General features: G+C 30.6%; 1 long non-coding RNA gene across 1 annotated transcript in view; it reads right to left on the reverse strand.

The window, feature by feature from the left end:
- Nucleotides 1-25,033, reverse strand: part of LOC142320226 (uncharacterized) — a 55,802-nt gene extending 30,769 nt beyond the window's left edge. Inside the window, exon 1 of the long non-coding RNA XR_012755319.1 lies at nt 24,923-25,033. This is a non-coding gene — a long non-coding RNA (uncharacterized LOC142320226). The remainder of the gene's footprint in view (nt 1-24,922) is intronic.
- Nucleotides 25,034-25,378: the final 345 nt, after the last annotated feature.

A 25,378-nucleotide genomic window follows, 5' to 3' on the forward strand; every position in this document is an offset into this window, starting at 1 on the left:
TAGAAATAAAAAAAAATATTTTGTTTTTAATCATATATAATATCAAGTTACTATATTTAAATAGTAAAAATAAATGTCATCATAATAATCGTCAAAGTATATATTTATACTAATTAAAGATAGATATCCCAGTTACCTTGAAACTGCAGGATCTTACACATAATTATTCCCTTTTTCAAATTACAAAATCTCATTCTGATTAAATAATTAGATAAGGAAATATATAAGGTCAAACTTTGACTTCCAAAATGTTGCGATTAATTTTTGGCTGAAGAAACTTGTCAATAATAGATTCGGATAAATTTTTAAAAATGTTAACCAACAGTACTGAAATTCGAATCTGTTGGTTATTGCCGTCAAAATTGTTAGTCAAAGATAATAATTTTTACATGTGTCCACAAACTATAAGTAAATACCCCTTTTTCAAGAGACAAAAAAAGAAATCAGCCATTGCAGATAAAGAGCTTTAATTTGGTAAAATCGCATTTCAGACTTTGGGGAACCTTCACTAAAAATTTGAAGATATTTGGAAATGGTAAACTGGGGATGATTTTTTCAAAATTGGACCACTTGACATGGAATGACGCTTTTTTGTCTTATGTTATATTTATGAATGTGCTATCTTTACCAAAGTGTATAATAGTTTATCCTTCAAAAAATAACATCTATATCTAACAAACCAGAACAGAACTATTTTTCATGTAACTGAACACGATACTTTCAACTTGTGTCGAGAGAAAAGGCCTAATCACGCTTTCTTTAAAATTTTTAATAAATTACTGACCTTTTTAAAATAACTTTCCAATAATTAATTTCTAAAAGAAAGATTTTATTTTACAAAAATAATTTTATTCTGTTGATGATTATTTAAATAATAGTAATACAAAAATAAAAATTAAATTTTCTGCATCGTGTATTATTAATATATTTGATAATTAATTTTCATTAATCCTTTCTGAGCTGTAGTTATTTCGTACATATTTATTATCCTCACGTACTGTAATATTATTTCATGTGTTCAAATTAACAGTAATTAACACGGATTTAATCAGATGTATTTTTCTTAGTATATAATTGAGTATTTGTTATGCTGTTTTATTTTTTTTAAGGTTTTACTACAGTTTTATTTATCGATGCAGACCAGTGCGGGGGCAGTTCTTTCTTTTATCCGTGGAGTTATTCAGTAATTAAGATGTGATCTATGTAATGTATATTATGTTCCGGTCAGAATAGAATATTTATTTATTAACGCGTTTAACTCCATTTTGCATTGCAGTTTGTGGTTTCTAATATTCTATTTTTAATATTTTATTCTATCATACTGTTTTTTTCCCCGAATTGAGTCTTCAATAGCCTTTCTTTATTCCGTACAAATGTACGTAAGGATACTAATTACATTTTTATAAGCCAGTAAAGTCAATGTATGATATTTACTGTATCTTTCTATTACCTTATAGAAATGGGCCTATAATAACACTTATATATACTAATTTACACATTTTAATTTTTTTTTATTTCAGATAATTTGAAACTTTGTTTTTGAAACAGGCATTTTTTTCAAAATGTAATTTTTATTGTAATTATCATGCATTAGTTCCGTCTAAACTTATGAATTATCGATTACTCTGACGCAAGTACAAAATCACACACGTAGTTAAGTCTATTTTTGTAGGTGACGTTTGTCTTTTTGTTTGTGTTTTTACAGTGAAATATGAACTCCAGTATTTAAAATATTGAATTTGAATGTATATGTTTTTAAAAATTATTGTATGTTTAGTTTTATAAAAACTGTATTTTTATTAATCGTTAATATTTTGTTAAATGTTTTTATATGATAACGCCAATAATGTTTTCTATTCATGTTTTACTTCTCAAGTGATAATAACGTTTGATTTTCGCTTGTAAGAAATGAAGGGAAAGTTTTATGCTTTTTTATTACAATATGTTTGAGTGCGCGGTTAGTGGTAGAACTGTAGAGCGTAGAGTGTTTGTAACAACCAAGATGGCGTCATCGTAAAACTCGCTGCATAGGGTACAAGATCTATGTTTGCATAGTGGGGGATTTGTATACACGAACGGCAGCTGACAACCCATGAGGTGCCTCAAACTGAACGTGATGTAGCTTATTCAAGGCTCCCTTCTCTTTGTCAATGACCGATTTCACAATATTATTACTTCTGTTTCTATCTTTCGATTACTCAGCCTTACATTATAAATATTTATCTACCGAAAATATACGCAACTATACGTTTCTTAATCTACTCATTGTAATACATTTTTTCAACATATCAATTTACGATTTTTGTAGTTTTAACTTCGCATTAAAATTTCCTTTTAATTACATGTTTTTTTCCCAGTAAATTGTCAAATTTCCTAGAATTAAGAGAACTGACTTCTTTCATATTAGAGAGAAGGTTGCTGCACTTTGTCGAAAAGAAAATTATTTTTTCTTTGTAGTATTATCTAAGACTTTCCATTCATTTAATTTGTTATATTTTACTAGAGGGTAAAAAATGTAATAGATCTGGTCGAACAATTTTTGATTCAGTTGGATAATTCTAACTAAACAATGCACAAAACTAATTTTCAACAAAATCTTGAAACATTTTCTTTGCATATAACACAACTGTATATTTGAAAATAATTATTTAAAACTACTTGAAAATTTTCTGGGATTATTGTAGATTTCGTTTGGAATAAAATATTACCTCGCTGTTGTGAACACTTTAATAAAACGTCTAAATTTATCATCATTAAAATAAACATTTGTTATGTTAACTTAAATCCCGTTTACTATTCAGTTTAATTATTTAATTATTATTATTATTTAATTATTATTATTTAATTATTTCTTAAGGCTACCACAGAAACTTCAAAACGAGTTTTCAAGATACAAAAATGGGCAGCCAGATCATCGTCTGGTAGCCCAAGAAATTTCAGTCATTTAGATCGATATTTACAAAATTTTAAAATGTTAATTTATTCATGTGTTTATGTTTATGGCAGTTTTGTTAAAAAGAATGTCTGTGGGCAGTCTTTGCTGAAAAGAATATTCCCTTATCTAAGAAAGGAAAAAAAAGAAAAAAAAAAGTTACAATGTCCGCAGATCGGTCAGGGTTGTTATATTTTAAAAATATACATGTATCTGTTGTTTTTGTTTTTTTTCTAGTTTTACAGAGTCGTCTCTGCCGATGGAGCTTATCCAACACCTTTTTCCTTAATTACTGTATCGGACAGACAACACAAAACTAAAATAGGCTGAAAGGACTATTGAATAGCTACATCATTACTGATTTTAATTTTGGATTCAGAATACAAAATGGTTCGTTATTTTATCTTTATTTTCTATTAAGGTAAACAGAAAGGAGGTTTATTTTGAAAAAAAAAAACAATTGGAAATTGATTGAATTCGTAGTAAATCTTGCCGATCTTCGTGGCGTAGTGATAGCTTCTCTACCTTTCATCCGGAGGTCCCGGGTTCGAATCACGGTTAGGCATGGCATTTTTCATACGCTACAAAATTCCATTTTCATATCCCACGCACAACTTCAAGCCTCTATGGCGATATCAAGCAATAAAGAAAAAAAAATTTGTAGGTATTTTATAGTTTTTTTTTATTTTCTCAGGATTCGTTTGAACCGTATTAGCAATGTACACTTTTTACAAAGTATAGTATGCTTTTAAAATACTGTAACCCAAAAACAGTTGTAGATATGAAACAGATAGGTCTACTTCAAAGTTGCCAAAGAGGCTTTATAAAGAATAACTAGCGTACAGTCGCCGCCAAGTAAAGACGATCTTGGAGGGCAACGATTACTACCCAACGTATCCATGTATCATGTTTATACTACTAAGCGATGACGAATCGTAGTGTGCCAATGTTTCAGAGAACAATAGTGTAGCAGTGACGTGCGGGCTGATCATTATTTTATTTTTGTTTAACCTCCGGGTCCGCAGTTAAGCATTTTTCCGCAGAGGATCAGACGAATGCTTCGTAGCGTGTGAAAAATGCCATGCCTGACCGGGATTCGAACCCAGTACTTCCGGGTGAAGAGCCGAAACGCTACCACTCGCGCCACGGAGGCCGGCTGGGCTGATCATCCTTTCTTTTTCCTGTTTAGCCTCCGGTAACTACCGTTCAGATAATTCTTCAGAGGATGAATGAGGATGAATGAGAATGAGGATGAATGTAAATGAAGTGTTAGTCTTGTACATTCTCAGTTCGACCATTCCTGAGATGTGTGGTTAATTGAAACCCAACCACCAAAGAACACCGGTATCCACGATCTAGTATTCAAATCCATGTAAAAATATCTGGCTTTAGGACTTCAACGCTGTAACTCTCGACTTCCAAATCAGCTGATTTGGGAAGACGCGTTAACCACTAGACCAACCCGGTGGGTTTGGGCTGATCATCCAAACCGCTGTTATGTAACGGCTACGTACCATGTTATTATTAGGCCTACTACGGGAATGAAACGGTTTTACTTACGTTCATTTTGTTGCATAAATGTTCAGTGCGCTAAAGTCTAATGAGATACAGGTAATCTTTAGACGGCAAATAATATATTCTTTCTGTTCACAACAGGAACTGGCTGTAGTGAGCAGCAGCCTGTTGCAACTAAATTAATGTATATTCCTTGCGCTCATAAAGAATTGCCTATTATTCAGGAAGTTTTTGTTGTATCTTATAAGCGTATTCATCTCATCAAAATAATGACAAAAATTAATATGAAGGGTATCTCTGGAAACTATTTGTTTTCGAGTTCGGGTAGCGAAAGTTTCGTTCACTTTACTAAAACTATATGGATACAAATTACTGTGCAAAATGACTGGTTCTATAAACAATCTTACTTTAAAAATGAAAAATATAGGTTCTAGATTTATATTTCTAGCAGTTTCCGAAAAAATTGTTGCAAAACCAACAAATTTCAATCAAAAAACATACTTTTTAGGCTTTAGGTAATTTTACTTTGTAAACTTCCGATAACCAAAAAACATTTTAAGAAAAAATTTATAGAAAACTTGATTACAAGAAAATTTATGTAATTACAGTCAATGAAATTTGAATAATTTTCTTTTAAAAATCCATTTTTACTGAAAATTAAACAAGGTCTAGCCAATATGATCATGAGTTTAAAATGATAGCTTGGAGCTTTTTTTTTTATTACAAACTGTATAAGTCTGAATTGTAATTTAATATTAATTATTAGTGTATACTGTGTTCCCTACGGATGCCAAAGTCTTATATTGAGAAGCAGGAAGGGTGAAAAATTTCAGTTAATACTTTAACTCAGAACAACGTTTCCATAACAATTTGAATTTGGTAAGATTGCTTCAATTTGTGAGACATTGATGACATTAAAATAAGTACACTTTTCCTGTTTATCACCATTACAAGTAATATTATGTGGAAAATTTTGCAAACTCGTCCCTTCACTAAAATCATCAAATTTATAAAATCAACCAATATTAGTAGTCATTAATTCTATTGTGATTTGGTAGTTAATTATAAATGTATACATTTCTAAGGGTAAAGCTATAGGGGATTTATGCAATTCGTTATCGTTAATATTTTTTTACGATATAACGTTATGTTTGATAATGAACAAATTAATTCAGTGTAGATCAGAAAGTTATTACTGTATTCATAACCAGCAAAGCCTGATCCCTAAATTCGAATTCTTAGTACGGACATATAAAGGCATTATTAATGTTTGCGATCAAAGATGCGATCATGAAAATTAACTTTTTCACAAAATCATGTTTCCCATTCAAGAAACAAAAAATCAATCGTAGAATGTCGGATAAGGCAGTCGCATTCGTAAATCATCGGGTATAAATGTACACTTACACTCGAGACGGTCATTTGTAACAGCTAATGCAATACCGTCAGTGTACGTTAATTTAATGCCAAATTAAATTATTAAAAAAATTATTCTGAGAAATAGATTTTCACTTATCATATGTAGTGCAAGATTTTTAGATTTTTTTTTACTTTATCTTCAATAAAAATGGACTTAAAGAAATTTTATTGACTTTAATAACATCAGTTTAAATTCTATACATATTTTGTCTTGTAATTTTAATTCCTAGTTGGCGATTTATCAAAGTAAATTTATGCCAGATCTGAAAACCAAGCAGCGCTTTTCAACTTCAATATTTGCGTTTTACAACAGTTTTTTTTTCGGAAACTACTAGAGATTAAGTTTTAGGACCCGTACGTTTCAGTAACTTAGCATATAAAACCAATTGTTTCACTCAGTAATCTCTGTTCATATAGGTTTAGTACAGTGGGCGACATCTTTCCGCTAACCACAACTCGAAAACAAAGGTTTCCAGAGGTGTGTTTTTATCATTATTTTGATGAAAGGAATACGGCTATAAAGTACGGCAGAAACTTTCTGAAACGTCCGCTATAAATTGGTAATTTGTTTATTCTATTTTTATTTTATTAGACGGACCCTATTGAAATCAAGCGAATCCTTATCGGACTAACTTTGTTCACAACTCCTTTGAAAATATTTGACCAAAGTTTTTGAAATTCTTTCTTGCATTATCTAGACTATTCAGAGGGTGCACAATTCAATTTTGGTATTTCTAGAGAACAACCACAAAATAAGGGATTTAACGAAGAACACGATATCGACCGGATTGTTTTATGATTAAAATAGTAATAAATTTAAAAATCTTCAGCAAAAATTTGAAGAGGATTTACAGAACATACAGTTTCTTATGTGTATCAGTTGTTTAGGGCTTATTATGCAACAACAATTTATTAATGTATACATTCACAATGTAAACGGAATCCAGGTGGTTCTGAACAACGGAGGTAACGAGTTTCAAGCTGGCTAACTTACAAGGGTTTAGACGTTTAAAAAGCCGCTTTTAAACCATCCAATTTCAGTTCAATTCAAAGTTCAAAATTTTGAAAGTTTATTGAAAAGTAATAAATGTTCAGCAGTGATTGAATGTCGAGATGAGTTACAACGAAAGTTGAATGTTTCTAATGAAATCGAATATATTTTCATAACTTATAAAAAAATATACACTGAGGCCAGTTTGAAAATAAGTACATATTTGTGATATAGGTAAAATATACGTATATTTTTATAAAATTTATTGTCAGTCGATCATTAATAAATTATACTTAAATAAAAATTCGATAATTATTTCAATTCAAATTGGATTCATTACTAGCAATCGGATTGGAATCAGCCCGTTTTTGTCGTTAGACACCCCTAACGTGGATAAATTTTTTTTTTTAATTTTAGACTCTGTCCACTAATTGAACCCGAAACCATGTTGCTAAAGATTATACAAACTGTGCGTTTTCACGAAAAAAGTTATTGCTGATAAATACTGAACAGCAAGAATTTACTACTCGATTATAAATTTACACGATCATGTTAATACGATGTAGATTTAGTTTCATTGTTCAGCGCAGTTATGTATTACAGAAAGGGGTATTAGAAAATTTTCTTTGTCGCCGATATTGATCTAGGTTGTATTATAAATAGTGGGTAAGTTATGGCATTGTTATGTTAATTCAATTCGTATAGGGTAAGCTTACGTGATTCCCTGCATGTAGTACTGACTACCATTTAACCGGTTTTAGGCATTAATTAAAATCCTTGAATGTTGTTTATTTTTTATACATACTTCTTTCTTTTCCTTACAGGATCCTGTTTTTATTAATCATAAATAGACGATATATATATATATATATATATATATATATTTTTTTTTTAAATAAGAAAGGGGTTCGTAAAAAAAAACAACAAAAAAGAAACGGTCTCTTAACACAATGTAAGTGTTAACCAGTTTCACTTTTCGGTTCAAGTGAGGCTACAAAATTGAAAATAATAGCTGAATAACTGCAGTTAATGTTTCTGTGAAAAAATGGAACTGACTACTCTGTCGCGAAATCCCGCTCCAGTGATTTTATAAAATGCAATGATTTTTCATTGTAAAGTGAGGACTCCCGTAAATGCGAACTCGTTTTGGCTGTTAATGTATTCAGAAAGATGAAATCAGGCTTTATCTGAACAAAAAATATTATTCAAACATGCAGACCACCTCGAATAAACGGTTGAATCACTAACAGTATAAAGTCGTCTCTTAAATTCAGGTTTTCGGAGTTCTTGCACAACTCGAAATTCGAAAAATTTTTATGGTCTTGTGAATCACCCCGACTGAGAAATTTTCTGAATGACTTTCTTGGAAAACGTAAAAGGGAACGTTCAACTGTAATCATGCAACACTGACAGACGGCCACTAAGTTCACAATCAGCTGCATTACTATTTCAAAAAGTGTAGATACTTATCGAAAAATAAGCTCAGAAAGGCCTGGGGGATTTCAAATAATGATTATAAACTTTTCCTTGAGCGGATTCGGATTAGAGATAGTCGGTCGAATAACGGACGTTTTTCCTATGCTGTATCCTCGACCACCTTTCTTCGTGTGTGTGTATGTGTGTGTGTGTGTGTGTGTGTGTGTGTGTGTGTGTGTAGGGTAAAGCTTAACTCTAACTAGGACATAAAGATTATCAAAGAAGTCCTTCAAATTCTTAAGTATTTCAGGCATGTTTGCGTATCATTTGGGAAGGGTTTTTATAGTGTGCAACTGTTGATGAACTTCAACAAAGTGTTGAATATAGATAACTACTCTATAGTTACGATCGTTTATTTATGGGACAATTTCAAATAATAAATACTGTAACATTGAAATTTCATTTCATAAGTAATGGGAATTGTTTAGACGTAAAATATGTCATCCAAGACTGGTTTTCTAGTTTGAAAGCTAGTTTTTCTATTTTTCACAACAATATATATTTTTAGGATGTATTATATATTTTTTTTCATAAAAAGTTTCAGCTAAATCGAACTGTAAATAAAATATATACAATTAAAAATGTGTTGAAATGTAATCTAATGTGTCGGTATGAAATCTTCGCGACATTCTTCATACCGCATGTTTTATTACATATTAAGTATTTTTGTTATGCTGTTTCAAAATAAAACGTAATAATATGTTCGGAGGCGACACTTTATTTATGGTATGTATTGATTTTAGCTAGATGTCTAAAAGCAACGTGCGCATGCGTGAAATCTCGAAAGAGTGAAAAGAGAAAAATGATAAATTTCTGTTATTAGAAAATTTGTAGGCTGAAGAAACGTTATGGTGGACTGAATCACCTCAGTTGTCCTTGTTTCTTAATATTGTTTGTTTAATCAAGGCCAAATTGATGTTATTACTACTGCGGATATCATTCAAAAGTTGTGAGATATTGCGCAATGTTGCAGTGTTTTGCAGTTGGCAATGATCAATCGTCAGACATGACGTACGCAGTAAACCTGGTTTCTGCACAACTTCCTAATTCGGTGTATTTTTCCAGTTATAATTTATTACAATTATTATTATAATTTAATACAGTTTACAAATTAAATAAGGGAGTAGTCATCCTGATGAATGAATAATTTGTATAGTATATTATCTACTTATATTTTAAACATATTTTCATCCTTTATTATATGGCAAAGTATTTCTTGACAGTATAATAATTTGAAATAAAATAATATTGTAGAATAATAATTCCATTTAAATTTTATAAAAACTGAAGGGATGTAAAAGCTGATTACATATATTTTTTTCTTTTGAAAATAAATAATTTAAGCACATACATTTATATCAGTTGATCGGGTACCTCTATCTGACTGTCTCGTTTGACTTACAAGAATGGGGAATAATAAAAAAGAAATGTAATACCCAAGGTTCCGCTCTCAAATCCCGATCATTAAGAAAGGAATTTTTAATACACTACAAAGTTTTTTATTCCATATTATCACACAAGTTCTGAGCGTATTTGTTTAATTAATCATAAAAACTACAGTTAATTATAACCACGAGTTTTATCCTTCTATATTATATCCCATTAGTTTGTAAAGTGATTTACAAATCAAATGAACAAAATTTTATGGATTAAAAAAATAATGACTTCATGAATAAGTTTTATTGTTTCAGCTTTTTCTCGAAGAAGCCCCAAAGTATTATAATATAAAATATTTTCTGATAATCCAAGATTAGAGGTCTTAATATCTTGTTTAAAGTACCTCAACATGTTCAGCCCGGCGCGGCGGCCATATTGCGGTCGATATCCTAGTGCTAAACAGAAATTCTGCATAATCTGTTTGACGCATCGGCGTCATCCGTCCACGCAAAAGCTCTTTTTTGTTTATCTGATGTCATTAAATTTGAATGCCGAATATTTTTTATGTAGAAAAAATTGTGAAAAAAAGTTTTCGTTTAAAGACCACGATGCAGGTACTACATTCATTGAACATAAAAATCGACAAGCCACAACAAAAAATTAAGGCTTGCAGAGAAGAATTGAAAAAAGCACTGATTTTTGACGCGAATGTATATATTTCAATCTGTTTAAGAAAATGCGTGAATCTGGCAAAACCGGTTTCAAATACTAAATGTACTAAATGTTTATGTGTTAAAAGAGAAATTTGGAAAAGATAAATACGAATATGTAAGAATACCTGATGTGTAGGAAAATAACGTGAACATTTTGTCGAAAAGCAAAGAAATTTTAATAAGTAAAAAATTCCTACATTTTGCGGGACAATAACAAAATAAATACTACTGCTTCTTATTTTGAAGTTACCGAAAGTAAATTGTTAAATAGTGACCGTCCATTTTTAACAGCTTGAAATTGATACTACTACATAGAAGGAATAGCGTGAATGTACCATTTTTTATAACGCCTAGTATCTGTACGGTTTAAACGTGTGTAAGATCTCAAGTTTATTTATTTTTTATTTTTTGTTTTAAAAAGCAGATTTCTTATGCTCTGTTGTATTATATTCGAGATGTTAGAATACGCGATTTCACTTTTTGAGAAAAATCTATTTTTCTGATAATCTTCTACAATATCGATATCAAAGTTAGTACATACATCTTTATACTTTCATCAAAAAGACCACACTTTTAGTTTGATTCCTGCACTTGTAAAATTTTAAGTGAAACAATAGAGGACATCGACAGAAATTATGTCATACGTGACATGGTCTTCATCTAGATCTACTTGTATTTTTATTGTATCTAAATATTAATTTTTAAGCTATTGCTGATTTTACCAAGGCCGTGGACATATTGCGTTGTAATACGTTAATGAATATTCTTATTATGTCTTTTTTATATAAAGTATGAACCTAAAATCCTAATGTTAGCAAAGCAAAGGGGTGAAATGGGAGAGGTGCGAAAAACAAAACCCTTGCTCCGGACACTGTACAACCTAAAATTTCGCTCCTGGCTGTGCAAGCTCTTGCGGTGATCAGAATATTACTCGCTTTCATATAATAGACGTAAAAAGTGAATTATTTCCAGTTTTGCGTAATTCATTTTTGTGCTTCTTTAGTTTTACATTACAGTTTTATTATTTTCAATTAATTGTACTAATTTTTTTTTTTAAATAAGCGGAAATAAATATTTTTTAAGCAATTTTTTTTAAAGAAAAAACTGATATCACAAATTTAGAAGTTTTCAGATGTTTTGATATTTTTACTCACCCGCGGCCCGTAATCTCATTAGCCATTTAAGCTCACATCTTCTTAAGCTATTTAATATTCTGGAGAGTTCAGAACAGATGGTTGTTTCTGAATTTCAAACCTACGATTTAAATATTTCGAAATATTATACAATACTGCACAACAATTAATTAAGGAAACTTATCTGTCGTCACCCTTACGTCGGTTAGGATTAGAAGTTGCATTTTAAGTTACACAAATGCTCTTTCATTGATGGTTCTCTCCTATGAATGTAAATTATTCAATTTTCCTATTGTCGGTTTGCAAATTGAGTAAATGGCGTAAGTAACCGTGGAGATATTCCGTACCCATTATTTCCAAATTCATATACCGAATAAATTTTCAACTGCTTACATAGAATTTTCAACCCCTTTTAAATAATTATTTTCGGATGTATATGTTATTTGTGAATAGGGTAAAAATGAATGGTTCAAGATTTTGTGGCAGATCAACAATAAAACCGTGAGAAAAAGCAAGGGATCGAGTTCACTTCCCTTTGTATACAAGTATAACCTTTTTTTTAACTTTACCTACGTAATACGATTTCTATGTATAGAAATACGATTTCTATCGTTTTCCTTTCTTAGCTTCATACTTTTATTATACGTATATGTTGAAAAAGGTAAATAGTACTCAACATAGAAATCACAGTGTTCTTAGCAGAAAATGTAATTGGAATAAATTATTATTATCTTAATAGCAATTGTTTAATACGGTTATTAATTACGATACATAATTGTAATTTGTAAGTACATATCCTCTTAAATTTTACTCCGATTTAAAAAATGACATACGAGTATGTTTTCGATGTAACTGAAGCAATAAGATTTTACTTTTTTTGACGAGTTTGAATTTATACGTTATACATATTAACAATACAGGATGGACATAAATTATTCAGCGTATTTTAGGGGTTAATAAAAAATTAACAAAGCAATGTAGCGCGTGTTAATTTTTACTTTCCCGTCTAGCGTTACAATAGAGGTATGTAGCTCTAGACGGAAAAGTATCGTAATCGGTTCAATTTGGACATATGCGGTTTTTACCGGATGTTGACGTTTTGACACCTAAGGAACCCAAAAAACCGGATGAAAATTTTCCAGATGTTAATGTTCGTATGTATGTGTTCGGTGTTGGTCTTTAAATCACCTTATATCTCCAGAACTAGTGGCCGATTTTGGCCAAACTTGGTCAGTTTACTTCTATATACGGGGCATTGATGCTATTAAATTTTCAATTTAAAAGGTCAAGGGGGTGAGGCTGTAGATCAGTCACTCTCAGTATCTCAAGATTTCGTCTAATTAAGGTCATATTTTTCATAGGTACATTTGTTAACTATTATGTTAATAGAAACTCATTTGTTAAAAATAACAATATTTATATAAAGGTCTTTTTGCAAAATCGCATCCCCACCCCAAAAGATTTTCTAAACAACTGCTATGTTGTGACATCACAAATGAGCGGTAGAATTAAATAAATGAATAATATTAAAAGTGTAATAAAAGTAGTAACTCGGTCTGGCTGGGTCTCGAACTCGATCACCTGGTTGACTCGGTACTTGGTGCGTTGAGATCGCAACTACACAAGACTGCCGGCCGTACAAGCAAAATTTGTTTTATGTAAGTTGTGAAATTACATTAGTTTAGTAGTCAGTGCCGACCGTCGCCGCTAGTACCGCCACACCCGCGCGAATTAAATACGATATGCGCACGCGCGCTTTAGTTAGAATCATTGAATTAAATAATCGAAATAAATATTATACTTAAATAAAATGATAAATATTTTAAATTAAGTTGTGTGTGAAAGTCGTGCATCAGAAACAAACCACAGTTGTAGGACTTTCTGAAAAATAAATAGGACTGAAAGTCATACAACTGTGTTGTCTGCTTTTTTAAACATTAGTTTAGGTAGTAGTTACTGATGACCTTGAATGAATACGCTGATGTGGTGTAGCGGTTGGGGTGGATCGTCTGTTGTGCAATGATTACCGTGCAGGAGAAAGCAATGTTCGTTCCGTGGTTTCATGACAGCGGATCTGCTACCACTGTTTGCAGACGTTTTCGTTTAGAGTATGGCCATGATCCTTCTAATAAAGATTCTATTAAACGTTGGTATCATCAGTTTAAGGATACAGAAAGTGTAGTATACAAAAAAAGGTGCTGACAGACCTGTCGTTTCCGAGGAAGTTGTGGATCGAATAAGAGAAACTTTTCAGAGAAGCCCGATAATTCAACTCGTCGTGCATGTTTAAAACCGGGAATACCGCAATCGGTAATCGTTAAAGTTCTACACAAGCACCTAAAACGTCATGTATACAAAATTCAGTCGGTACATGTAATTGAAGTTGACCTTGAACCACGCGTTACAATTTTTCCTAGATATTCTGAATAAAGTGAACAAAGATAATGTGTTTTTAGAAAAATTAATCTTCTCTGATGAAGCTACCTTCCATGTATCTGGTCACGTTAACCGTCATAATTGTCGAATTTAGGATAGCTAGCGAGAAGGGGTAGCTCTCTTTACCCGAGAAGCTGCCCCAAATCCGACAATTATGTGGGAAGAATCTCTGCTCATGCCGTTCAACAAACACAACGTGATAGAGCGTGAATTAACGTTTGGTGTGCGTTGACTGCTTCTGAAGTGATTGGTCTATTCTTCTTCTCCGGTAGAACGGTTACTAAAGACATGTTACTGGAGTACGCAGTATCCACAAATTGGCAACCCAAAGTTTACTTCCAACAAAATGGCTCATCACCACACTGGGGTTTACATGTTAGGAACTGCTTACATGAACGATTTCCTCAACGTTGGATTGGCCGCCATGAACCAATTTCCTGGCCACTTCGATTCCCTGACGTTACGCCATTCAATTTCTTTCTTTGGGAGTTTGTCAAAGACAGGGTGTACGCACGAATGTTGTCAACATCAATGAAATAAAAAGAAAAATCCAAGGTTTAATTATTGGAATAACTCCAGATGTTCTTCGTAATGTGTGGCGTGAAACTGAATATCGATACGCGTTACAAAAAGTACTCATGTGGAACTTGTTTGAAGTTAATGTAAAAACACTGTATGAAATGTCCTATTCAACAATCAAATATGCATTGCTTTGTTATTTTTTAATTAACACCTAAAATGCTCTGAATAATTTTTGTTCACGCTGTATAATTTTTAGAAAATTAATAATTAAAATTTATAATTTGTTTAAATTAAATTCATTTTTTTCCGAAATCTTAGTTTTATTTTATCTGCTTATTTACATTTTTTCAATCCCTTTTCGTTTAATTGCGTCACTAGCTTTCTTTTTACTTCAGTTAAGGTTGTACATCGATCTCGGTATGGATTTTGATAACCTTGTTTATTTGTTAATTACAAATATACTCTATTATTATTTATTATGTGTGCTTCCAATCCTCCCACCACCGACACTTTTTTTCCTGTTTAGCCTCCGGGAATCACCGTCAGGTAGTACTTCAGAGGATGAATGAAGATGATGTTTATGAGTCACCAAAGAACACCGGTATCCACGATCTAGTATTCAAATTCATATTAAAGTAACTGCCTTTACTAGGATTTGAACGTTGGAACTCTCGACTTCGAAATCAGCTGACATGCGAAGATGCGTTCACCACTAGACCAACCCGGCGGGTAATAGTGTCCTTCTAACTTCGGATAAATTAACGTTACAGAAGTGGTACAGGGATTAGAGAAGAATATTCAAAAGAATGGAATTTGGAACTTAATTTAAATAAATCCAGAATTATGATATTCATTAATGTTGCTAGGATCAGGATCATGTTGCCTGAAAAATGTTGGTTTAATCAAATTGAAGTAAACAAATTGAAATATTGAATATTTATAATCTAAATAAAAATCTAGGTGAAAATTTAACGTCCATTTTGTCAGCGATGAAGCATTTTTAAGGATGAAATTGTCATTAAACTCTTTCAGTAATTTGAAATTAAATAAAAATATAATATTTAATGTATAACTGTAATTTTTTTGCCGATCCAGATCTGTACTCTGTTACGGGACACAATTGTGCGAAACCAAAATGTTTTAAAAATAAATGCTTTTTATTACATCTTGAGACCGGTTATCATCCTAATTTTATACCTTACTTTAAAATCTTATTTTAAATTTATTCTAAGATGTCTTGGTCTATCGCGTAAACGTTATAGGAATTTTCTCTGGGATGAATTAATTGGATAAAGAAATATTTTGTTTACAAATAACGAAAAGATCTCAAACGGTTGTAAGATATGCCTTTGACGAGTTTAACGATCGGAAATTTAGATTTTAATAATTTACTAGATAAGGTAGAAAATAAATTAAAGGCGAATTATAAAGTGAAATAAATACATAGCCGAAGGTCGTTGCTTTACCAGGATCTGAAATAAAGGATAATGAAGATTTCACTTTAGTGAAGTGGTTTTACAAAGTGAAAACGGAATTAATTTATTTAAATAAATATTCGTTTACGTGTAATATACAATTTTGTTCTCTTTGTAAAAGAATTAAAAAAGTACTTAAATGGAGAAAAATGGAAAGATCTAAAGCTGTTTTTGTAAATAAGCTTGGAAGTACCGCGATTGTCTGAAAAGCAAAAAGAATTTGTTCTTTTCTTTACTTCTTTATAGATAGTCTAACGTTTGGTTCTTTTTTGTTAGGGTTAATTTTTTTATATTTCAATATGTTAAATAATAAACAGCAATCGGTAGCAAAGAATTGATTTCGTCTCCTATTTTATCGATGGTAGCTAAACATTTATTTTTTGTGTTCAACTCTCCGCTACTCGTAGCTTCATAAAGTTGAATAATGTACATTGTTTATGAAGATTGAATCTTGTTGTCGGAAATGTAATTATGTTTATAGTGGGTTTTCAAATTATAAATATAACCTAGAGTAGAGCACCGTAGCTCAGGGGTAATTTTTTTCACGGTAAGGAAATAAGTAATACGTATACTAAGGCTTGTAGTAATTTAAAATGTAATTCACTATTTTAAGATCAATTATAATTCAGTTTTTCCCCTTTTAAGCAATATACACAATTAGAACTGAAATGCATCCTCCATGAGGATGACTAGTGTAGTACTTCTAGACAATGCATTGCAAACCAGACTAATTTCAACTACCGTTCCAAGAGCGTCTTTTTAATTCATTCTACTTTTTTTTTTTGTCTTCAGTCATTTGACTGGTTTGATGCAGCTCTCCAAGATTCCCTATCTAGTGCTAGTCGTTTCATTTCAGTATACCCTCTACATCCTACATCCCCAACAATTTGTTTTACATACTCCAAACGTGGCCTGCCTACACAATTTTTCCCTTCTACCTGTCCTTCCAATATTAAAGCGACTATTCCAGGATGCCTTAGTATGTGGCCTATAAGTCTATCTCTTCTTTTAACTATATCTTTCCAAATGCTTCTTTCTTCATCTATTTGCCGCAATACCTCTTCATTTGTCACTTTATCCACCCATCTGATTTTTAACATTCTCCTGTAGCACCACATTTCAAAAGCTTCTAATCTTTTCTTCTCAGATACTCCGATTGTCCAAGTTTCACTTCCATATAAAGCGACACTCCAAACATACACTTTCAAAAATCTTTTCCTGATATTTAAATTAATTTTTGATGTAAACAAATTATATTTCTTACTGAAGGCTCGTTTAGCTTGTGCTATTCGGCATTTTATATCGCTCCTGCTTCGTCCATCTTTAGTAATTTTACTTCCCAAATAACAAAATTCTTCTACCTCCATAATCTTTCCTCCTCCTATTTTCACATTCAGTGGTCCATCTTTGTTATTTCTACTACATTTCATTACTTTTGTTTTGTTCTTGTTTATTTTCATGCGATAGTTCTTGCGTAGGACCATCTATGCCGTTCATTGTTTCTTCTAAATCCTTTTTACTCTCGGCTAGAATTACTATATCATCAGCAAATCGTAGCATCTTTATCTTTTCACCTTGTCCTGTTACTCCGAATCTAAATTGTTCTTTAACATCATTAACTGCTAGTTCCATGTAAAGATTAAAAAGTAACGGAGATAGGGAACATCCTTGTCGGACTCCCTTTCTTATTAGGGCTTCTTTCTTATGTTCTTCAATTGTTATTGTTGCTGTTTGGTTCCTGTACATGTTAGCAATTGTTCTTCTATCTCTGTATTTGAACCCTAATTGTTTTAAAATGCTGAACATTTTATTCCAATCTACGTTATCGAAAGCCTTTTCTAGGTCTATAAACGCCAAGTATGTTGGTTTGTTTTTCTTTAATCTTCCTTCTACTATTAATCTGAGGCCTAAAATTGCTTCCCTTGTCCCTATAATTTTCCTGAAACCAAATTGGTCTTCTCCTAACACTTCTTCCACTCTCCTCTCAATTCTTCTGTATAAAATTCTAGTTAAGATTTTTGATGCATGACTAGTTAAACTAATTGTTCTATATTCTTCACATTTATCTGCCCCTGCTTTCTTTGGTATCATAACTATAACACTTTTTTTGAAGTCTGATAGAAATTCCCCTTTTTCATAAATATTACACACCAGTTTGTATAATCTATCAATCGCTTCCTCACCTGCACTGCGCAGTAATTCTACAGGTATTCCGTCTATTCCAGGAGCCTTTCTGCCATTTAAATCTTTTAATGCTCTCTTAAATTCAGATCTCAGTATTGTTTCTCCCATTTCATCCTCCTCAACTTCCTCTTCTTCCGCTGTAACACCATTTTCTAATTCATTTCCTCCGTATAACTCTTCAATATATTCCACCCATCTATCGACTTTACCTTTCGTATTATATATTGGTGTACCATCTTTGTTTAACACATTATTAGATTTTAATTTATGTACCCCAAAATTTTCCTTAACTTTCCTGTATGCTCCGTCTATTTTACCAATGTTCATTTCTCTTTCCACTTCTGAACACTTTTCTTTAATCCACTCTTCTTTCGCCAGTTTGCACTTCCTATTTATAGCATTTCTTAATTGCCGATAGTTCCTTTTACTTTCTTCATCATTAGCATTCTTATATTTTCTACGTTCGTCCATCAGCTGCAATATATCGTCTGAAACCCAAGGTTTTCTACCAGTTCTCTTTATTCCGCCTAAGTTTGCTTCTGCTGATTTAAGAATATCCTTTTTAACATTTTCCCATTCTTCTTCTACATTTTCTACCTTATCTTTTTTACTCAGACCTCTTGCGATGTCCTCCTCAAAAATCTTCTTTACCTCCTCTTCCTCAAGCTTCTCTAAATTCCACCGATTCATCTGACAACTTTTCTTCAGGTTTTTAAACCCCAATCTACATTTCATTATCACCAAGTTATGGTCGCTATCAATGTCTGCTCCAGGGTAAGTTTTGCAGTCAACGAGCTGATTTCTAAATCTTTGCTTAACCATGATATAATCTATCTGATACCTTGCAGTATCGCCTGGCTTTTTCCAAGTGTATATCCTTCTATTATGATTTTTAAATTGGGTGTTGGCAATTACTAAATTATACTTCGTGTAAAACTCTATAAGTCGGTCCCCTCTTTCATTCCTTTTGCCCAGCCTGTATTCACCTGCTATATTTCCTTCCTTGCCTTTTCCAATGCTTGCATTCTAATCTCCAACTATTATTAAATTTTCATCTCCTTTTACGTGTTTAATTGCTTCATCAATCTCTTCGTATACACACTCTACCTCATCATCATCATGGGCGCTTGTAGGCATATAAACGTTAACAATCGTTGTCGGTTTAGGTTTTGATTTTATCCTTATTACAATGATTCTATCGCTATGCGTTTTGAAATACTCCACTCTCCTCCCCATATTCTTGTTCATCACGAAACCTACTCCTGCCTGCCCATTATTTGACGCTGAGTTAATTACTCTAAAATCACCTGACCAAAAGTCGCCTTCCTCTTCCCACCGAACCTCACTAATTCCTACTATATCCACATTCACCCTATCCATTTCCTTTTTTAAATTTTATAGCCTACCAACCTTTTTTAAGCTTCTAATATTCCACGCTCCGACTCGTAGATTCATTCATTCATTCATTCACTCATTCATTCTACATCTATTATAATCTAAAATAATTTTGTTCGATTTCAAATTGTTATTATATTCTAGTTCGTATTGCACTAACGAGTCTACTGATAACAAATTTAACGTATATATCTGTCAGATCCTGGATGATATTGAATAGTAGATCGTGGATAGTGATGGTTCTTTGCTGGTTGGATTTCAATTAACCGCACATCTCAACAATTGTCGACCTGAGACTGTACAAGACTGCATTTCATTTACATTCATACATATCATCCTCTGAAGTAATACCTTACGATAGTTTCGGAGGCTAAATAAAAAAAGAAAGATCCTGGATTATGCTTCTTAAAAAAAAAAACAAACAAAAACCGTTACGGGCGGTTAAACGATTTTAAGTAATAAATAAAGATGTAAATGATAAATAAATATTAGATGAATAAAATTCTGGAATATCAAACTTTTATTGCCATCGGTTATTTTTTATAGCTATTTAATTTTTACTTTTCTAAAAATATCCTAACATCCTAATAATTATGTTTTTTTTTATTTTTACGCTAATGAAATGAAAACGAAAATGAATCGCGATGTTGTTTTATAATTTTTTTTTTATTTTACGCAGAAAATATTGACGATTCTAAGGGAGTGATTACATTTTTTCTATTATTTTTTTTTTTTTTTTGACAACAGTAAGAGAGTACAATAATAAATACATACGTATAGCCTTTAGTGTAGTTTAGGATATGTTTGTTACCTGTATTAAATAAGAAATATTTTTAATGTTCCTCCTCAGTCAAAGTCCAATTGTAATAAATTACTTATTTTTATAACGTCAATATGTTTGATTACTCATTTCATTTTCCGGTTTTCTTTCCCAGTTATTTATCTTGATTTTAGGTATGTTTCATACGTATTAAGATATTTATTATATATAAACATTATTTACTATTCAAGCTTATTTATCAAAGAATTGACAGAAGTTTAGTTTGTAATAACAAACGGAAAGAAGAAAGGTCTATTTTGAAAAAATAAAACCTGTTTGCTTTATATACATAATTAATATTTGCTTTTCTTAATTATACACTTTGGTATGAGACGAATACAAAATTAATTATGAAAAATAACATGTTATGAAACATTTAGAATCAATTATATTCCTCAAATTATTGTTCTGTTAAAGGAATTACTATAATTTTAAATTTCTTTAATTTTTTTAATAGAAAACTATTTTAAACTTTAACTTGAATTTCAAATTTTTTTAACTATGGAAACTAAAAAAAAATAAAATTTAATAAAAACTTTTAAAAATTACAAAATTGGACTAAAAAGAAAATAGTTTAGAAAAATATCCGACATTTAATAATACGTCGTCTGAGATTGAAATATTTGTTTCTTGGAATCCATGTATTTTGCTTCTTATTCTTTTAATTAAAACTTATTAATGCTCAAATGAAAACCTAGAAGAATATAAAAAATTGAAATCATTGTTTAAATACAAACATCTGAAATAACGTTAAGGTAAATAATTTAAGTATAATCAAATTACTATAAAATATTTCACAAATTCAGAATCTGCTGTTAAAAATTATTTTGAGCATACAATGTAAACGTTGAATAGGATGCAGATAAAGGGAGGTTTTGTTTTGTTTTTAATTAGTTCTATTTCAAAATTTATCAACAGACTCTGTAAAAGAAAATTTTTTAATTGTATTTTAAATAGATAGGTTGTGAGATTTTTCAAATGATTTGAAAATTTATTAAAAATGGCTGTCCTTTATGATTTTAAATCCATTTATTTATCTTTTAATTTGATTTTATAATAATGATCACTAGTATACAAAATGTTATTTACTCCAATTTTTTGTCCCACAAGTGAAAATGGGTGAATGTAATAGTATTGAAAATGAGACATTCTGTATTATACAGGAGAATATATGAAGATATAATAAACATTTAATAATGATGACAAGCTTAGCGTTTTAGAGTTAAAACAGTATGATTTGATTTTGTTACGAACTTAATCAATTAGATCATCCAACGAGAACTTATCGTCTAATATAATACCAAGAAATTTCGCTTTGTGGGCAACATAATTAATTGGAATTCTATTCGGTTATTAATGATGATTGTACCAACCTACGATTCGAACCAATGGAATAAAGAATAAATGATCAGCAAAAGAAAATAAGATGGAATAAAACAAGATTTTGCTATTATCTACGACCACGTGTAGCAGTATACGTATTGAAACTTATAACAGGAACGGTTTGGCAACCATGTCACGGCAAGCAGCTGTGGGTAAGTAGAGACGTAAGCAACCACGGATAAAAGATCAACCTTCCCTTCGATAGTTTCCTTTTTTAGCAGTTCAATTAAAAGAATTTAATTCTTTATAGATAAAACTCTCAAAAATATCCGTACTAATTATAATTATTTTAAATGTGATATTCATCAATTTAAAATATCGAAGATATAGAGCCTTGACCCATGTTCTATGTTTTATTTGGGAAAAAAATTGTTCCACAAAATGAATAACAGCTCATTTATGGTTAAAGGTAAAGGTATGAAATTTGAGGAATAATAATTTAATAAATAATACACATATAACTCGTGTAAAGTTTGAGTGGGATCAGTATAGTAGTTCTTTAATGGGATGCGATCAAAGTCAAGCTGTGCAATAGAAGTCTTAAAAAAAAGTGTTTTTTCCATTCTCACTACAAATATATATTTTTAAAAAAATGAAAGTTTAATATTATTAAACACGGAAAAAATGTATAAATTTTGGTATGATTTATTTCGAAATCGGAGGGGTAGTTTTTTTTTATACTTATTATAATTAACAGTATACTTATTATAATTTCTAAGACGCCAGTAGTTTACTAACGATTAATCTTATAGATTTCAAAAAATCGAAGTTTAGTGAAAATTTAAAAAAAGGGTTGTTTTTGTATTTGAAAAAAAGGTTTCATACTTTTCATTTTAAAAGATTTTAATATTATTGATTCTTTTTTTAATTTGGTTTGTCCTACCAAAAAGCCTACTGCTATGGAAAGAAGTGCTAGCAAAAAACCTTGTTCATAATAAGATTAAAAAAAAAAAACGATATAGATTATTCCTACTTGTATTAGTGTTAGTGTACCTGTTTGTTGACCTAACAGGCATTTTTTAATACACGTATTCCAAAAAAAAACTACATGAAACAAATTTTAGAAACAGGCGAAATGATAAATTTTACTGTATCATTTTGTTTTTCCTTTATTTTCGGTAGAAAGTATTCTATATTTAGTCGTAAATTAAAAACCGATCATCTAAATTACTTCTAAATTATTATACTATATTTGTTCGTACCTACATTTATTCGTAATTAAAGAAAGCCTTACTTTTACCGAGAGTAGGACACTGTTCGGCTTTTTTTACACGAGTAACATGAATATTCGTTTCTAGAATCGAATATAAGTAGCTTTAATGAAAGTCTCTAGGGCTGTTTTCTAGAAGATTAGTTAATTAAAATTTGTTTGCTATTGAAAGGGAGCGGCCATTTTATACCCTACCAGAAAATCAATAATGTGCAAAAGATGCTCCGCTTGATAGCTAAACAAGTGTATGAAATCGATTCTACATTACGCAACCTTATTCCATGCACACAGATTCTTGTACGCAGAACTACGCATTATACACATTATATTTAATCAAATTTTTTGTTAGTAGAAACATAATTTGTTTTCCAGTAATGGATGTTTACGTTAAACATATTTTACCTGTTCTAGAGAATTCGAAATATTTGCGTTTTTATGACGTAATATATTTATTTTAGATTCACTTGAAATAATCAAGTTATCAATTTGTAGCAAAATACAGAGAAAAAAAAAATTATTTTTCCTTATTCCAAGTCTCATCTCATGCCCGTTGGCGATCATTTTTCTTCTGCAGTTTTTTAGTTTGATAAAATAATACCAATGCGTGATAGCGGATCTTTTTATATGAAAAACATTTTTTTAAGCCGATAAAAATTTAAAATCAAAATACTAAAACAATAAATTTTTATTTTAATAATAGATATTTCAATAAAATCTGCATTCGAAACAAAAAACTAATTTTTCAAATCTTTAGATTTCAACTTTTTAAGTTACCCCCGAATTAACGATTCCATTGTTTTTGGTAATCGATTATTTTTAAACTACGATTAGATAGATAGAATATCCATTAATATAAAGATAGTATTTCGGTTGTTATAACAACAAAGACCTATAAAGCAAAATTTCTGGGTGTTAGATGACAAATATCTTGGGATGAATAATTCGATTTGATTTACAACAAAATCTAACCGTATTTTTTGGATTTGAAACTTCTTTAATATAACCTGTCATCATTATTAAATATTTATTATGCTTTCATATAATATTTTTTGAAGTATATCATCTCATGGGGCTCTCTCAAAAAGTCAGAATGAGTTTTCAAGATAAAAAAATAGGCTGTTAACATTGTCTGGTGCCCATTAGCATGAATCATGTAAACTTTGATTAATAAAATAAAATAAAATATATTATATTATACCTTTGATTATATTTATGATAATATCTTTGTTAAAAGATATTACACAATTCTTTGGCTTACGGGAAGGAGCCCTGTAATGATTCCGTTGCCATTTTCATTTTAATGTTTAATAGATACCGACCATTTAAAAAAACCTTACTAAATTATTTAAATGATTTGTTTTTATAGAATATTACTCTCTCCCAATGAAATTTTAAATAATACCATTTTATAATTTTTTTAAATTTATTTCTTTTTGCATTCCGTTCAATATGTTGTACATAATAGTAGGTACTCTTAACTAATAATTTTCATTAATTCTTCTGAATTAAGAATTATTTTTTATGATTTGTACCTTTGTGTATTTTCTTTAACATTGTTTTCTATGATTATATTTTAAATAATTAATATGGACTTTAAACACTTCTGTTTTTTTATTTCATAATTAATTGTGTACTTTGCGATTCTATTCTGATCAAGGTTTGACCACGGTTTCCGTTGTTCTTCAGGCAAATGTTTGGGCTTTTTTTTTTATCCGTAGATAGTATGTGTACTCTCTTCTTTATTAATTTTTTATAAAACTGAATTACGTAACCTCATAATACCATTATAAAAAAATTCTATCCAGCAGTTAAGCATTAAACTATGTTTGAATGTTCTCTAGATCGGTTTTATTAGCTCATTGAAAAACAAATGTTTGCTAATGCTTATAATGAAGTATTTTCTTAATGGAACTTTTAAGAATATTATAAATAAATACTTACATTTGTGATTATTTATTCTTATAAAAATAGTCTTTTATTTTTATTTATTCCACAAATTTCTGGGCTAATCTAAAAACGGCGAATACGTGACCAACTAGAGATGGGAAGTTATTGATTTCGCAACATCGAGTGCGCAGTGAGACGGTTGTACGTTTCATGACGTCAAGTGTTATTAACCTATTGGATAGTGCTGTTCTGCGTGTTTGATTTTATGAAAGTTATACAATGTGAAGTAATATTTTTTATAAATTAATGATTAAATAAAATTAAAAAAAACACGCTATTTTTTGTATTTCATAAATAATTACTCTAAACCTATTTTTTTGTCTTCAGTCATTTGACTGGTTTGATGCAGCTTTCCAAGATTCCCAGTCTAGTATCAGTAGTTCCATTTCGCTATACCCCTAATCCTTCATCCCTAACAGTTTGTTTTACATATTCCAAACGTTGCCTGCG

Source organism: Lycorma delicatula, chromosome 2, assembly GCF_047948215.1.
Source record: "Lycorma delicatula isolate Av1 chromosome 2, ASM4794821v1, whole genome shotgun sequence".
Taxonomy (NCBI): domain Eukaryota; kingdom Metazoa; phylum Arthropoda; class Insecta; order Hemiptera; family Fulgoridae; genus Lycorma; species Lycorma delicatula.